The 19,025-nt window shown below is 40.7% G+C and overlaps 1 protein-coding gene across 1 annotated transcript in view; it reads left to right on the top strand.

Annotated features, from left to right (window-relative positions):
* Positions 1-19,025, top strand: part of LOC133575280 (uncharacterized) — a 40,946-nt gene that overhangs the window by 9,491 nt on the left and 12,430 nt on the right. The window lies entirely within an intron of this gene.

Here is a 19,025-nt window from a genome sequence, read left to right as displayed (position 1 = left end):
CTTTTACGAACAGTTTGTTGTTCTGTAGCTTGCACTTCATCATGTTCTGCAACTTCGTTAAGTGGTAACTCTTCTTTATCTTTGTCGGTCATCTTTAGCGTTTGGTTAACACACTGTTTAAATTCCAAAAATACTTCTTCAAATTTGCTTAGTTGGACTTTAACTTATAAATATCTTTTTAGAAACTTAAAATGCTGTTTTGACCTTAAGCAAAATGCACAAAACTCTTAATTCAACGACAATGCATCACTTTGAGATACAGTAAAAATCAAGTAACTTTTGACAAATATACTGTAGAAACGTATAGTGGACCTTTAAACTTGACTTAAACCACTCGTTTTTCCTTTAGCACTGTCCTTTCTTAATTTCCACTGTACCGTATTTTCCGCACTATAAGGCGCACCGGATTATTAGCCGCACCTTCAATGAATTACATATTTCATAACTTTGTCCACCAATAAGCCGCCCCGGATTATAAGCCGCGCCTACGCTGCGCTAAAGGGAATGTCAAAAAAACAGTCAGATAGTTCAGTCAAACTTTAATAATATATTGAAAACCAGCGTTCTAACAACTCTGTCCCAAAATGTACGCAAATGTGCAATCACAAACATAGTAAAATTCAAAATGGTGTAGAACAATAGCAACATAATGTTGCTCGAACGTTAATGTCACAACACACAAAATAAACATAGCGCTCACCTTCTGAAGTTATTCTTCATTCGTAAATCCTTCGAATTCTTCGTCTTCGGTGTCCGAATTGAAAAGTTGGGCGAATACGGGATCCAAAATGGCCGGTTCCGTCTCGTCGAAGTCACCGGAGTCAGTGTCACTGTTGTCCAGCAGTTCTGTGAATCCTGCCTTCCGGAAAGCTCAGACCACAGTTGTGACCGAAATATCTGCCCAGGCATTTACGATCCACTGGCAGATGTTGGCGTATGTCGTCCGGCGCTGTCTGCCCGTCTTAGTGAAGGTGTGTTCGCCTTCGGAGCTGTGTGAAAAAAGCCACCCGGCCTCTTCGCGTAAACTTCCCTTAACCACTCGCTCATCTTTTCTTCATCCATCCATCCCTTCGAGTTAGCTTTTATGATGACGCCGGCTGGAAAGGTCTCTTTTGGCAAGGTCTTCCTTTTGAATATCACCATGGGTGGAAGTTAGCATGGCAAGCTAGAACCACAGTGAAGGATGACTTCTCATTCCCTGTGGTGCGAATATTCACCGTACGTGCTCCCGTTCCACAGTGCGGTTCACAGGAATATCAGTTGCTGTGAAATACGGTAGTAATCCGTGTGCGGATGGAGAGATTGCGTCTTTTTATGAACCGGATCGCTTAGTAGGAGCCATTTTGTGGTCTTTACAGATGTAAACAGGAAATGAAACGTACGGTGATATCCGCGCGTTTTTTCTTCTTCTTCCGGGGGCGGGTGGTTGCTTACAGTAGAAGAAGAAGCGCTTCCTGTTCTATGGGGGCGGGTGCTTTCCTTGGCGGTTGCTTGCGTAGAAGAAGAAGCGCTTCCTGTTCTACCGGGAAAAAAGATGGCGGCTGTTTACCGAAGTTGCGAGATCGAAACTTTATGAAAATGAATCGTAATAAAGCGCACCGGGTTATAAGGCGCACTGTCAGCTTTTGAGAAAAATTGTGGTTTTTAGGTGCGCCTTATAGTGCGGAAAATACGGTACTCATTCTTATAACCTTATACATGCATTGCTTGGTTGCTTGTGTGTGATGAGCTTTGGTAATGGCGCCCTCTGGTGTCGTACCACGGTACCGTCACCCACTGCACCTGCTGTCGTCTTAACGTGCTTCTCACCGGCGCTGGGCTGGGCGAGTTTTCGCTGTGACTCCGAAATGACAACACAGGCACGGCTTCTTAAAGACGGGCTCTTTACTTGGGTTTATGCCGTGAAAACTACTGGACAAGACATGAAATACAATACTTTAGACATAAATCAGTCACGGGCAAATAAAGTGCTAAACAAAATAGCTACCTCGTGGCCGCCTGCCACTTCGGAGGTTCTTGGGCAGCAACTATTTCAGTCTTGTGCATACTAAATGAGCGTACAATAATTAAACCAATGTACTTTATAAATATACAGAACAATTTGACACAATATGACAAATACCTTGTTCAGCCAGCTAAATGTTCTTGCTGCTGCTGATGGCTCGCTCAAAGTCCTTTGCATGTCTGGGCGAGTGCAGGTCTCTCGCAACTTCCAATAGTAAACCAAAACCTCGCGAGAATAGCGGTGTAACAAAGCAAATAAATTGCCCTTTTTATAGTAAACAAAATGTGTCTTATTTACAAAAAATGTAACAAGAATTCACAACCATAATAATTTTCAACAAAAAATATTAACCCTTAAAACAAAAATATTAAGTGTAAGGTGTGTGTAAGGTTCCACCCAGAACCCCCCATGAGAGGCTCTACAAAGAAACCACGCAAGGAGTTCCACGAAGAACCCTTTCATGTTTCAAGGGTTTCATCTAGAACCCACACAGGGAGTTCCACTAAGAACCCTTTTGTATTTCAAGGGTTTCATCTAGAACCCACCCAGGGAGTGCCACTAAGAACCCTTTCGTATTTCAAGGGTTTCATCTAGAACCCACACAGGGCGTTCCACGAAGAACCCTTTCATGTTTCAAGGGTTTCATCTAGAACCCACACAGGGAGTTCCACTAAGAACCCTTTTGTATTTCAAGGGTTTCATCTAGAACCCACGCAGGGAGTGCCACTAAGAACCCTTTCGTATTTCAAGGGTTTCATCTAGAACCCACACAGGGAGTTCCACTAAGAACCCTTTCGTTTGTCAAGGGTTTCATCTAGAACCCATGCAGGGAGTTCCACGAAGAACCCTTTCGTATTTCAAGGGTTTCATCTAGAACCCACACAGGGAGTTCCACTAAGAACTCTTTCATGTTTCAAGGGTTTCATCTAGACCTGACACAGGGGGTTCTAAAAACATCCCTTTTCAAAGGTTTTCTCCGATAACCGTCTTGTCTTCTGAGGGTTCTATAAAGAACCATGTTGTATTCTACAGATCAGTTTAGTTCATATTATATTGTGGTCATTTACCATGTTGACATTGAACAAACATTCAAAACATTTTAATGAGAAAAACATTTATTTAAAGATAGTCCAACAAAACAGGAGAGGCTGTGTAGGTCCCAGGGGAGAACAGGTCAAAAGTCAGCATAGGTCCAGTGGAATCAGCAACATGACAGGCCAGACACATCATGCTGTCCTCAGTAGGTGAATTTGTGTAAATAAATCTCCAGCAATGGTGACATGGCAGAAAGAGACACAAAATAGTTTTAGTTCAATCAATCCAAGGTGCACTTACTGCATTTACTGCGCCTTATTGTAAGCTATCTACAAACAATAAAATAATGCATGGTCCAATGAAAAGAATCAGTGTACATACTGTATGTACTAATTGTGACAGTGGAACAGAATCATGAGAAAGTGAGGGAATCCCACAAAGTTTTCACATTGATTTAAATATTGTTGAAATACTTTTCAGTGTTATGTAATAAGTACTCAAAATGTTACGTATTGTAACAATAATGGAAATCTAGAGACGTCGCTATGCCAAAATCAAACAAAATATGTATTAAATAAGGGATATTTTTTTTATCAATATGTACAAACAAAGAGCAGCAGCAGGAATTTGACCATTAACAAGAACATAAAGCATGAAATCCCATGCTGCAACACATCTACTCACTACTCCCCACTTCCGACACAGTTGTATAGTCTCTTCACTGAAATGGGTACAACACTGTGGTCCTTGATCCCCAACACAAATCTTTCAATGAAAATAAGAGTTTTTCTCAGTTCCTTTGGGTACTGGACAGCAAAAACAAAATAGAGTGACATTAATGCACTCATAGCATATGATTTGTCCATGCTGCTGTCCTCAGTCAAAACATGTATACCATCTAGGTATAGGGTTATCCTTTGTGCCTGCAAAGGGTTCCCCTCGTGTGTGTTATGGAGCATGATTGCTGGAGTAGGCACGCTTGGCTCCTATGCAATAAAAACAGATACATGTCAGTAAATAAAACCTTCTCTGAAAACAGCAAAATGACTCAATGTTGCCATAATATGGATAATGCCAATTCCTAAATCTTGACCTTAAATGCAGTATTTACCTCCAGTAGAGTGTATAGCAAGGATGAGTCCTCTCTGAAAATGGAAGGCAGCAGTAGAATTGCTGCATCCCTAATGAGTCCTGAGGAAATAAAATTATTCTGTAATATTTTTTGTTTTCAGAAATACAGATTGTGGCTCCTATAGATACACATATAGGCCTAGATACCTCGTCTTACTGAATCATCCAGGCAGGCATTGATTGCCCACTGACAGCAGTCCTTTAGGTCACACACAGATGCTCTTTGAATCATCTTTGTTGCCATTCGAACCAGCTCTGTGACCATTCTGCGATCAGCTTCTACAAGGAATTGCTCCTTCATCTCCCACAGAAGCTGTAAGGAGGGATAAAAAGTGTCATCTCAAAATACTTGATGATCATAAATGAAATAATACACATACTATTAAATATGGTCAATTCAATGCTTGAAGATACCAACTATTTTAGGAAGCTTCAGTGCGGGAAACTTTTCGATGATTTCCTCTGCCTTGGCAGTTGCCATGAAAGTCTTTCGGTATGCATAGGTTCGTCTCATTCTCTCCTTTAAAGAGTTCAGATCTGGGTGTACCTTAAGCATCTCTGTAGACATTTCATTGATATGAGCTTCAATGCTCCATTCATCCTCTCTACATTCTTCACTCTCCTGAGCCTATATGCATTCAAGAAAAATGACAAGCAATATAGTAAGAGGTAACCATTAAGATGAGGTGTACATGTTTTTTAAAAAGTTATATAATATGGAAGAATCATCCTCTCTGTAACCTTCGTCTTGTGTTATCTTTCTGCTACCACTATGGACTGGACTCTCACAATATTATGTCAGACCCACTTGACATCCATTGCTTTCGGTCTCCCCTAGAGGGGGGGGGGGGGGTTACCCACATATGCGGTCCTCTCCAAGGTTTCTCATAGTCATTCACATCGACGTCCCACTGGGGTGAGTTTTTCCTTGCCCTTATGTGGGCTTTGTACCGAGGATTTCGTTGTGGCTTGTGCAGCCCTTTAAGACACTTGTGATTTAGGGCTATATAAATAAACATTGATTGATTGATTGACTATGTTGGAGACCAAGCTCAAGCCCAGTCTCCCTGCTCCTCCTACCCGCACATTAGTGTGTGCTCAACATGGATGTATTAGATCCATGGTGCTCACCAGCCCACCCATCCCTCCAAAGACGAGCTAGATGGCGACCGCAACGCCGCTACCGACAACGTTAAAGTTCCTTCTAACATTGACAATTCATACTATAATATTTCATTAAAATAACAACTACGATAACCTTTTTAGAATGATTTAAGATTAATTGTACAGATATATTGTAACCTATTTTGTTATGGCAGCATTCAGCAGAGCTTTGTCAGGTATTGTATTGTTTGACCACAATACAATTTGTTTGTTTGTTTTCTACATGTGAGTGTGAATGTTGTCTGTCTATCTGTGTTGGCCCTGCAATGAGGTGGCGACTTGTCCAGGGTGTACCCCGCCTTCCGCCCGATTGTAGCTGAGATAGGCTCCAGCGCCCCCCGCGACCCCAAAGGGAATAAGCGGTAGGAAATGGATGGATGGATGGATGGATTCTCAGAAGTTTCTTCTGTTCTCTCTCCTGTTCTTCTTTGTTCTGTTCTGTTCACAGTAATCACTATTCGTATGTCACAACTGGTTTGTAGGCAGGGAAGACCAGACCATGTGGTGCAATCCATGGGGCAACCAGCTCTTAACTCACACATGACAGCCACCATCATGCCAGCTCCCTAGCCCAACACACCAAGCCTTGCCCTTTCCCCTGGGAGATCAGGGTTCAATTCCCAGCATCAACAAACCCTGATGTAGTAGCCTAAAAGTCAGCATTACAGTGTGATTTTTGCATCAGTTAAGGCTTGGCCTCTGACATCAAAGACCGTTGTCTATCAATGAACGTATATGCAGCTTCACAACTCGACTAAGCCAGTCAGCAGGGCACAGCAGCCATGGGATGAGGTCGATCATGGAAAAGTATGAGGAGGAGACAAATACATGAGTAAAATTGTCTGTAAAATAAGTGTTTAATATTTTTTAAATTGTCTGTCACTAATCCACACATCACCTCAGTATGCATTAACATGGTCACTCTGCATCAACCAGGCCTTGAACTCACAACTTCAAACTGTATCCCTAGATCACCTGACTTGTAACAAACTTTCAAAAGCCTTTGTCCAGTGAGTCGTATAGCTCACTTAGATGCCCCAGAAAGAGGGGTTATATCCTTGCTGCAGGGACCACCTTGCTAGTTCTTTGTTGTGTGTCATTTCCTCCTGAAGAAGGGAGTAGTGTAACTAAACTAAATAAACACAATTATAACTGCTGCGCAGCGATGGGTCGGGTCCGGGCGATTTTTGGCAAATTAAGGCAATTCTGAGCAACAAACAGGAGAACAGGAAGGCAAGACAGTTGACATTATAATGTTCCTTTTGCACCAGTTGAGGCTAAAATCCACAACAATAGAACCAAAGACTGTGGTCTATCACGCTGAGCTAATTGGCAAGTGACAATTCAACAGTGGCTTCACAAATTGATTCAGCCATTCACTGTTGTGCATGCAGATTTGAAACCACTGTAAATATATCAGTTATCAAGACAAAAGTCTGAAAATACACATATTGCATCTAGACAGAATGGAGATATTGGTAATTTGATTTTTTAATTGATTCGATTTGCTCCATAAGTTAATAACTGATGTTTAATCTATCATGACTCTAAATTGTATATGTTTGCTTCACAAAGACCACCTGGCATTTTCATGAGCTGTCATCACCACCTTTGTCAGGGCTTGAACCCAGGTTATTTGGCACCAAGAACCAGCTCCTAAATCACTGAGCTATTTCTCAAACGGAATCACTAGCCAGACAGCAGTTGTCAATGCAGATTTCAAAAATGGTCCTCCCAGTCACAGCTAATCTTTGCCTGAGTCAACAAGATTTGCTGATGAAGATCTTGCTTTCTTATAATTAATGGTTGTGGAAATAAATTGGTAACAGAACATTTCAGTTATAGGACTGCCATTATTTGTATGTCTGATCATAAGGTGTAAGGTAATAGACTAGTATGGTGGACCTGATGACTGAAGGCAGCCAGCTGGTTAGCTCAGTCACTATTGCCTGTGACTTTAATCTGGGTGGCAGGTGTTCAAATCCCAAGATGGGCAATTATGTTACAGTTTGATCAACAGGATTTGGGGAAGAAGAGTTTGCTTTAAAATAAACAAAACAATTGTATATGAAAAGTATTTGTATCAGTAGTCACAAGGAAATGTATTTTGCACCATTATTGGCAAATGTTATCAGGAAGTATGTCCCTGGTGACACAGGATCTTACCCATGCTTTCAACGATCCCTGAAGAACTCTTTCTTCCAAAAACGGTTCTCTGGATCAAAATAGTTCTTACTGGAACCCTTAGTGTTAGTGAGAACCCTTTTAAAACCAATTATTCAGAAAAGGGGTTTTAAAGGGTTCTCTGGATCAAAATGGTTCTTACTGGAACCATTAGCGTTACCAAGAACCCTTGAAAAACCCTTTCTTCGGGAAAGGGTTTTTCAGAAGCAAATGGTTCCAGTTTGAACCATTTGCTCATTTCTGCGATGAGGTGGCGACTTGTCCAGGGTGTACCCCGCCTTCCGCCCGATTGTAGCTGAGATAGGCTCCAGCGCCCCCCGCGACCCCTAAGGGAATAAGCGGTAGAAAATGGATGGATGGATGGTTCCAGTTTGAACCTCAGCCCTAGTAGAAGAACCCTTTTGGAATCCTTATTTCTAAGAGTGTGTGCGACGCCACAAAGAACCATCAGACGGCGGAAATGGCTTAGAACTGGCGTGCAGCTGGATTGTTGTTCCAGCCGCCTTACATGGAAAACAGACAATACAGAATACCACCCAAGATGTATAAAAAAACAATTGTTTCCCAGAATGTATTATAGTTAAAAGATCATCAACCCTACCTGACACTCTGATTGAATTAAATAGGAGCTCCAAGGGATCCTGGATGAACCTGGAGATGAGCACATGGCGATGAACTTGGAGCAGTTCTGGAATCATCAGCATCTGTGCATCTATATTAATGACAAATCCGATCACGGACAAATATCTGCAAAATAAAAAAGTCGTAATAGTTGGATCATAGTGAAACAAGAACCTCCAAAAAAGCAACATGTAATGTTGTTCAGTCAAACAACAACTGTTGAGTTCCTATCACAGGGATGTAAACTCACAAAGAATAAAACATTTTAATTGTATTTTGTTTAGCTTATACAGTGTTTTTTTGGGACAATGGAACAGTGTAATTGCAGAGAACTCATGTGAGAACATACACTGACTACAAGATCAATCCAACAAAAACAAAACTTTATGTTGAAAAACATTTAAAGGACATCATTATACAAACATTCTTACCATCCATAACATTGATGATGTGTAATACATAGCATTTAGAAGCATCTAGGATCTGCAATACACTGCAAACAAGATGGACAGAGCAGTTAAAAACATTGAAATGAATATAATTTCAACAAACACGTTGTAATGGGGCAGCACGGTGGAACAAAATGAATATAATTTCAACAAACATGTTGTAATGGGGCAGCACAGTGGAACAAAATGAATATAATTTCAACAAACATGTTGTAATGGGGCAGCACGGTGGAACAGGGGTTAGTGCATGTTCCTCACAATACGAAGGTCCTGAGTAGTCCTGAGTTCAATCCTGGGCTCGGGATCTTTCTGTGTGGCGTTTGCATGTTCTCCCTGTGACTGCGTGGGTTCCCTCCGGGTACTCCGGCTTCCTCCCACCGCCAAAAACATGCACCTGCGGATAGGTTGATTGGCAACACTAAATTGGCCCTAGTGTGTGAATGTGAGTGTGAATGTTGTCTGTCTATCTGTGTTGGACCTGTGATGAGATGGCGACTTGTCCAGGGTGTACGCCGCCTTCCTCCCGAATGCAGCTGAGATAGGCTCCAGCACCCCCCGCGACCCCAAAAGGGACAAGCGGTAGAAAATGGATGGATGGATGGATGTTGTAATGGCACTTATGTCATGTGGGACTTAATACAAATTCTCAAACAAAACTCATATTTTGATGCTTATCTGTTGTTAATGAAGCAAAGCCGCTGAAATTATTGATACATCAACAGCCAAACTGGCTTGATGACAAACTACTGCACAGTCAGATGTTCAGTTGTTTATATTTTCAAATAAATGTACGTATATCAAGACATGACAGCTGGCTTGCTCTTGGGGAATTACATTTACAAACCCCGTTTCCATATGAGTTGGAAAATTGTGTTAGATGTAAATATAAACGGAATACAATGATTTGCAAATCCTTTTCAACCCATATTCAGTTGAATGCACTACAAAGACAAGATATTTGATGTTCAAACTCATAAACTTTTTTTTTTTTGCAAATAATAATTAACTTAGAATTTCATGGCTGCAACACGTGCCAAAGTAGTTGGGAAAGGGCATGTTCACCACTGTGTTACATGGCCTTTCCTTTTAACAATACTCAGTAAACGATTGGGAACTGAGGAGACACATTTTTTAAGCTTCTCAGGTGGAATTCTTTCCCATTCTTGCTTGATGTACAGCTTAAGTTGTTCAACAGTCCGGGGGTCTCCGTTGTGGTATTTTAGGCTTCATAATGCGCCACACATTTTCAATGGGAGACAGGTCTGGACTACAGGCAGGCCAATCTAGTACCCGCACTCTTTTACTATGAAGCCACGTTGATGTAACACGTGGCTAGGCATTGTCTTGCTGAAATAAGCAGGGGTGTCCATGGTAACGTTGCTTGGATGGCAACATATGTTGCTCCAAAACCTGTATGTACCTTTCAGCATTAATAGCGCCTTCACAGATGTGTAAGTTACCCATGTCTTGGGCACTAATATACCCTCATACCATCACAGATGCTGGCTTTTCAACTTTGCGCCTAAAACAATCCGGATGGTTCTTTTCCTCTTTGGTCCGGAGGACACGACGTCCACAGTTTCCAAAAACAATTTGAAATGTGGACTCGTCAGACCACAGAACACTTTTCCACTTTGTATCAGTCCATCTTAGATGAGCTCAGACCCAGCGAAGCTGACGGCGTTTCTGGGTGTTGTTGATAAACGGTTTTCGCCTTGCATAGGAGAGTTTTAACTTGCACTTACAGATGTAGCGACGAACTGTAGTTACTGACAGTGGGTTTCTGAAGTGTTCCTGAGCCCATGTGGTGATATCCTTTACACACTGATGTCGCTTGTTGATGCAGTACAGCCTGAGGGATCGAAGGTCACAGGCTTAGCTGCTCACGTGCAGTGATTTCTCCAGATTCTCTGAACCCTTTGATGATATTATGGACCGTAGATGGTGAAATCCCTAAATTCCTTGCAATAGCTGGTTGAGAAAGGTTTTTCTTAAACTGTTCAACAATTTGCTCACGCATTTGTTGACAAAGTGGTGACCCTCGCCCCATCCTTGTTTGTGAATGACTGAGCATTTCATGGAATCTACTTTTATACCCAATCATGGCACCCACCTGTTCCCAATTTGCCTGTTCACCTGTGGGATGTTCCAAATAAGTGTTTGATGAGCATTCCTCAACTTTATCAGTATTTATTGCCACCTTTCCCAACTTCTTTGTCACGTGTTGCTGGCATCAAATTCTAAAGTTATTGATTATTTGCAAAAAAAAATGTTTATCAGTTTGAACATCAAATAATGTTGTCTTTGTAGCATATTCAACTGAATATGTGTTGAAAATGATTTGCAAATCATTGTATTCCGTTTATATTTACATCTAACACAATTTTCCAACTCATATAGAAACGGGGTTTGTACATTTAAATCCCATCTTAAAACTCATTTGTATACACCAGCCTTTAAATAGACCCCCCTTTTAGACCAGTTGATCTGCCGTCTCTTTTCTGCTCTGCCTCCCTCTCCTGCGTGAAGAGGTTATTAGGTGACCACAGATGAGGCGTTAGCTGTTCAAAGTCGGAACCCAGGGTGGACCACTCATCTGTGCATCAGTTGGGGACATCTCTGTGCTGCTGACTTGTCTCCACTCAAGATGATCTCCTGCTGGCCCCACTATGGACTGGGCTCTCACACTATTACTAGATCTACTCGACGTCCATTGCACCGGGTTTCGTTTTTCCTTGCCCTGATGTAGGGATGTCGTTGTGGCTTGTGCAGCCCTTTGAGACACTTGTGATTTAGGGCTATGTAAATAAACTTTGATTGATTGATTCACCGGTCAGTGTTATACCAATAATATTAGTATTATAGCATATTGTGTCTGTTGTAATCTAAGTCAGGGTTAAAAAGAATGACTAATAAAGTCTCAGTTCATATCCGGAACACTGGCACTAAACATACAGTAGATAGCTGCAGGAGCTGGCAACAATTTTGCCGGTGGGCATAAATACAAAATATAACAAATAATAACGTTCACTCCTACTTGTGAAAGGTAATCCACCGTGGCCTGTTTTCCATGGTCCACCGATTTGTGCCAAAATACGCTGCCATCGTGTTCTTCCTCGTTCTTTTTGCTGCTCAAAGAGGAGTAGAAGACCAGTTTAGGATGGCGGCCGAATTTCTTGTTCCACAGCGCCCAATGCAGCATCTATTTATATATGATATCTATGGTTAAAAGATCCTGTAGGCAGTACCTAAACAAAGCAAATTTAGTTTCATGTGCAGGCCCTATGTAATGTAAACATGCACACATTCCATGCCTATCTTCCAGACCAGACAGATTCTATTGAATTGTTTTTATTTATTTAACCTTTATCTGTCTCACCTTCTCTTGAATCAGCTAAAATGCAGTATCATTCAGTGGAAAAAAACAACATTTAAATAGAGAAAAGTAAACCAAGTAAATGAATTAATTAAAAGTAAAGGGGTAGAAAATGGAAGGATGAATATATATGGTGGTCTCAGTCATTACGCTTACGCAGGGGCAGACCAGCTGGCGCAGACATAGCCAGTTGCCTAGGGTGCCAAGATTTGCCACTTAATGTTGTCAATATGTCTAAAAAAAAAATGTAAATGTTTTTCTTATATCAAAACAATTGCGTCTTAATTTGTTCACTTAAAAATATATTAAAGACGACTTCCCCCCACATTTGACCCATACCAGTTTGCTTATCGCCCTAACCGCTCCACAGAGGATGCCATCTCCTCTGCACTCCACCTGAGCTTAGAACATCGGGAAGGAAAGGACATACACGTGCGGATGTTGTTTCTGGACTTCAGCTCGGCGTTCAACAACACCATCCCGCAGCACTTGGTGAGCAAACTGGCCCCCCTTGGGTTCAGTACCCCTCTATGCAACTGGCTGCTTGACTTCCTCACATACAACCCCAGTCTCTGAGAGTGGGCGACAACACCTCCAGTGCCATCTCCCTGAGCACCGGCACCCCCCAGGGCTGCGTCTTGAGTCCGCTGCTGTTCACATTGATGACCCATGACTGCTGCGCCAGGTCCACTACTAACCACATTGTGAAGTATGCAGACAACACAACAGTAGTGGGCCTCATCCGTGACAACAACGACATGGAATACAGGGAGGAGGTGAAACATCTGGTTGACTGGTGCAGAACCAACAACCTGGTCCTGAATGTCGACAAGACCAAGGAGATCATCGTCGACTTCAGGAGGCACCAGTCCAGCTATGCTCCACTCTTCATCAATGGCACAGCAGTGGAGATCGTAAGCAGCACCAAGTTCCTGGGGGTGCAGATAACTGACAATATGACCTGGTCCCTACACATCGGAGCTCTTGTAAAAAGAGCTCAGCAGCGCATGCACTTTTTGCGTCGGATAAAAAGAGCACAGCTCCCTCCCCCCCTGTTCCCACCACATTCTACAGAGGCACTATAGAGAGCCTACTGACCAACAGCATCTCTGTCTGGACTGGAGCCTGCAGTGCCTCAGACTGGAAGTCTCCGCAGAGAGTGGTGAGGATGATCATCAGGACTCCTCTCCCTCCTATCCAGGAGATCGCAAAAAGCCGCTGCCTGACCAGGGCTCTGAAAATCTGCAGAGACTCCTCCCACCCCCACCAAGGACTGTTTTCACTGCTGGACTCTAGAAAGAGGTTTCGCAGCCTCCGTAGCAGAACCTCCAGGTTCTGTAACAGCTTCTTCCCTCAGGCCATAAGACTCTTAAACGCATCATAATAATCCCCTCAACTCCCCCCAAAAACGGTTTAACTCGCTGGAATATAAAGACAATATAACATACATCCATAAACCTGGATGCATATGCAAAAGTGCAATATATTTATCTGTACAGTAATCTATTTATTTATATCTGCGCCTTATTGCTCTTTTATTCTGCACTACCATGAGCTAATGCAACAAAATTTCGTTTTTATCTGCATTGTAAAGTTCAAATTTGAATGACAATAAAAAGGAAGTCTAAGTCTAAGTGTAAAATGCTTCGTAATTTGATTTGCTGTCAATGGTTTTACATTCTCTTTGCACAAAATCATTATATGTGGTCTGCCACATTATTCAATATGGTCTGCAAAGTCATTTAATGTGGTCTTCCACATCATTTCTTGCCCTGATGCGGGATCTGAGAGAGGATGCCGTTGTGGCTTGTGCAGCCCTTTGAGACACTTGTGATTAAGGGTTATATAAATAAACTTTGATTGAACTTTGATTGATCATTTAATGTGGTCCGCTATGTCATTCAATGAGGCCTGCCATGTAATTAAATTTGGTCTGCTACATTATTTAAGATGGCCTTCAACGACATTCAATGTGTTCCACATCATGTTTCATGTCATTTAAAGTGGTCCGCCACGTTATTTAACGTGGCGGACACATCATTCAACGTGGTTCGTCATTAAATGTGCCCTGAGGGCAGCCATAATTGTGACGTGGCCCTAAATAAAAACTAGTTTGACACCCCTACATTACAAGATCACATTCTATTCTATTTTATATTTATTCTATTTTATTTATATTCTATTTCCGTCAAACACGCCCACCATCAAAAGCTCTCTTTTTCCCAAAGGTCACACACTTCCGGCCTTTACAATATTAGCGCTATGCATCACAGGAGGTCCAACTGTGCTAATAAAATAAAGATTGCCGAAAAATAGCTTACACTTCATTAAATTTTGATTCATGTTCCTATTAATTACAGTTAAGGTGATAGGATCTGTGCAACTCGTTGTGCAGCTCACCAAGCTTTAACGTTCCAGCTCGCATGGAAGTTTATATCAACATTAGAGATGACTCCAATTACTTTATTCACCATGGGTCCCCAAATGACAAAATACATGCGCTAAAAAAACAGGCCGCTTTTTAATTTTTGTTGTCCCTCTTATGTCGACAACAGGTTTATGTGGATCAACTAATCAAGTCCTGGTTTACAGTATTCTAAATTATTACCAAAAAAGAGACCGCTTATTGCCTGTTGGCCATGATATGCCTGACAGTCTTCCAGAACATTTAGGAATAGCTGTAAATAGTTTCTTTTAATGATTGTCAGAAATGTTGCCAGATTAGACTGGGAAGTTCGGGAATTTAATTAAAAGTCTCTTCTTTCATTGCAGTCCCGTCACCGATCTGTTACAGTAAAAGTGTTTGTAATATCTTACATCTTGTTTTGGTTGAATACTTGTTCTTATGCTTGTAGTATGTACTGTATATATGCATGTATGCATGTATGTATGCATGTACAGTACAGGCCAAAAGTTTGGACACACCTTCTCCTCATTCTATGCGTTTTCTTTATTTTCATGACTATATTCATTGTAGATTGTCACTGAAGGCATCACAACTATGAATGAACACATGTGGAGTTATGTACTTAACAAAAAAAGGTGAAATAACTGAAAACATGTTTTGTATTCTTGTTTCTTCAAAATAGCTACCCCTTTGCTCTGATTACTGCTTTGCACACTCTTGGCATTCTCTCGATGAGCTGCAAGCACAAACCATTTCAGGTGACTACCTCTTGAAGCTCATCGAGAGAATGCCAAGAGTGTGCGAAAAAGTAATCAGAGCAAAGGGTGTTTTCAGTTATTTCACCTTTTTTTTGTTAAGTACATAACTCCACTGTCAGAGTTTGTAGGTGCCGAACCCCAAGATGCAGAGAAGGCGGAAGGCATTATGCGGGAAAACAAGATTTAATGTTTATAAAATAAAGGAAAAAACACAAACCAGGAACTAGGAACAGGAAACAGGATGCCAGGGAAACAAGAACTGGAAGACGAGGAACAAAAAGACAGCAGACTACAAACAGCTACAGAATATAGCTTACCGCTACCGCATCCAGCTACACTGACAACGACAAGTAGAAATGACAATGATCCAGCACTGACTGGAGGGGAAGGCAGGTTTAAATAGCAGCTGGCTGATTGACACCAGGTGTGGCCAGGTGCCAATCAGCCACAGCTGAGGGGACACAGCACTCAGGGAGACAAGTAGGAAATAAAGACAAAATAAAAGTGCTGGACAGAAAACTGAGACAAACGCAGAGAAAAAACTAAAACACAGTCAAAACTGTCAGGGACAAGCCTGACAGTAGCCCCCCTTCCTATAACGGATACCAGACGTTCTAGTTAGTTTTACGTTGTTTTCGTCCCACAGCACTCATCCAATCAAATTGCAGGGAAACCAACGAATAAGAATTGTCAAACAACGCGCCAGTAAAAAAGTTGGTTTCGTACGGGTATAAAAACTATGACTTGGTCAACAAAAACAAATTGCCGTATGCAAAACATGCAGTTCGAAGATTACAGACGGAGACGCAACAACTTCCAACTTCGTTCGACATTTGAAGTTGCACAAAGAAGGGTAAGTTTTGAATGTAAGCTAACGTTTATTGGCTAAATAACGTGACATTTATTTGCTGTGTAGTTAAATCAGTGAAGCTGTAAACTCACTGCTAACATTATAACCATAGACATCTTATAAGTAGACGCAGCATCGAGCGCTACTGCCTACTGGCGCTGACAAGACGCGGGGCCGCCATCTTGGAGTGGTGATCCGCTCCACTCAGTGCAATTCATTTAGCAGGAGCAATGAACTGTCAGCGCATTTAATTAATTTCACCTCACTGAATACCACTTATTTTCAAGCCTTTTTTTGTCATATGTGTAGCTATGATAAAGGACACATGTTTTGGCGTGTTTTATTATTCATAGTTTGCTTAACAGTAATAGAATATTCTTATACTGTATGCTATAAGTGACCAGACGTCCAAGATCAAAACTGGGAATATAATCCCAGGGAAGGGGGAAAAAACGGTCAGCTATTTTTAAGTTCAAGAAACAATATGATTAGGTTATATATACATGCGTATATCCTACATAAACAATGTATGTAGATATCTATATATTTTAGGGACCTATAGACTGTATCTCTGTTGCTGCAGCAGCAGAGAGTTTATTCTGTCTTGACACTTCGTATTGATATTTTGTATTACATTCTTCCCTTAAATGATCATGTACACAGTGATTGTTTTATATGTATTTTTATGTATGTCACTTTGGATAAAAGCGTCTGCCAAATACTTATCACATAACATAAACATATATAAACACATGAAAATCTTTATATCAGCTAAAACCACCAATCTGTTTCACTGGATTCAGAATAAAACCAAATTCTGTCTTACCCTACAATGTTAATATTTGAATATTGTTACCTGAAGACTTATTCCTGGTTACAATTATATTGTTAAGAAAGTATTGTCTTATACTTTGCCTAAAGTGAGAATGCATCATAATCAGTGGCGGCTGGTGAATTTTGTTTTAGGTGGGGCTGAAAGTTTGTAAACCAAACACCTGTAGGGGGTCATCCTCCCCAAGAAGATTTCTTTGTGATTTTCACATACTTCTCAACTCTGTGGTAATATTATTTTCACAAAATACAACCAATAATATGTTAATGTTTGAGTTTGAGTTTGAGTTTATTTGGAACATGCAAGCATACAACATGATACATCACAATCTCCAGTTTCTCTTTTCAACATGTTCGAAAAGGAGTAGGAAGAAGCCGAGCTTATTTAATCCTACCCCTTTTCTTTTACATAACAGTTGCTAAAACTTTTGTTCACTTCCTGTTCTCAATTTATTCCCAATATACTCCATAAGTAATCACAATAAAAATAAGTAAATAAATAATAATTGGTGAAGTAAGTTACATTTCATATGTTGAGATAAGTAAGATTATTTTGAGAGTGAAAGAATGAAAGAATGGATGAGTTAAATAAATTCAGAATGTTTATCATGGTTCTTCTTCTTTGTACTTTGTAAACACTTTAAGTTTGAAGAGTTTCTTGAAGTGGATCATATTAGTACATTGTTTGATTGCTTTGCTTAATCCATTCCATAATTTAATTCCACATACTGATATACTGAAGGTCTTAAGTGTTGTACGTGCATACACATGTTTTAAATTACATTTCTCTCTAAGATTATATTTCTCCTCTTTTTTTGAGAAGAATTGTTGTATATTCTTGGGTAGCAGGTTGTAGTTTGCTTTGTGTATAATTTTAGCTGTTTGCAAATTCACTATGTCGTAGAATTTCAGTATCTTTAATTCAATAAATAAAGGATTTGTATGTTCTCTATAATGTTGAATCTTACTTGTGAAAAGTAATCCCCTGATTCCTATTTTCAACAGTCCGCTCATTTGAGCAGGAAAACGCTGAACACCAGCCCGGCATCTTTGTTTTCTACCTGTCAACTGTCAGTTTAGGCTGCTCGCCGGCTCCTCATCACCACTTCAAGATGGCGGTCAAATTTCTTGCGTCACTGCAGCCAATGCTGCGTCTACTTATAAGATGTCTATGGTTATAAAGTCATTGCAAACACGGCAAGCTGTTGCGTCCACTGCAGTTCGCTGCCTTTTTTAAGCAGGGTTGCATGAGGTACCTACACATAACGTTACGTTAGTCAATGTATCACACACAGTAACGTAACGTTAGACGGCGGTCAGCAGCACTGCGTATTTTACCCACCTACAAAAAGACAAACATAGTCAAATAAAGGTCAGTTAAAATGTATACTATATTAAGAATATGTGTACATATTGCATAGGGCCCTGACATCTAAAAAGTACAACTCTGGTCATTGTTATGTTTATGTATTTTTTAAGTTTTTCATGTGTACGCACACATAAACACACATACAGTATGAGATGAGATCAATGAGATAAGGTAAGAACAGGATAGAAACTGCTGTGGAACTAGTTGCAATGAAATATGCCATGGAAATACAATGTTAACACTTTGTGCAAATAAGTACAGTTGCACTTGTTTTTTCAAATGTGTTTATTCTGTAAAGGAATGAGTTACATTTGAGTTTAAAATGACTGGTTAATAGTGCTATTATGAAGTGCAATGTCAGCACTATTTTTTTTCCTGCAATTTCAAATGCACTTGTTTTAATAAATAAATACAGCGTTTTAAAAGCATACACAATCTGTGTAAATATATTAGTCTGTGGTTAAAAGGACTTGAAAGGACTCAAAACTCAAAATGCAGGATTTGGGACTTGACTTGAGACTTTCCAGTCTTGACTTTGGACTTGACTCGGGACTTGCCTGCAGGGCCGGCCCGTGGCATAGGCCGTATAGGCAAATGCTAAGGGCGCCGTCCATTAGGGGGCGCCACGCCAGTGCCACAAATGTTGGAGAAAAAAAATAAATAAATAAAAAAAAGTTGGTACTATTTCTAAATACAAAAAATAATCCCACGTTAATTAAAATGCAAAGTAAAGCCTATTTAATAGAAATATTATTTGTTACAACCCGCACGGTGCGCCCCCTCCCTTCCCGTATCATGACTCTTTTTGGACGTCACCACATCAAAAAATCAACACAAGATGTCAA

This window comes from Nerophis lumbriciformis, linkage group LG35, assembly GCF_033978685.3.
Source record: "Nerophis lumbriciformis linkage group LG35, RoL_Nlum_v2.1, whole genome shotgun sequence".
NCBI classification, from domain to species: Eukaryota; Metazoa; Chordata; class Actinopteri; order Syngnathiformes; family Syngnathidae; genus Nerophis; species Nerophis lumbriciformis.
The sequence above is the reverse complement of the archived record's forward strand: the minus strand, read 5'-3'. Positions and strand labels throughout refer to the sequence as shown.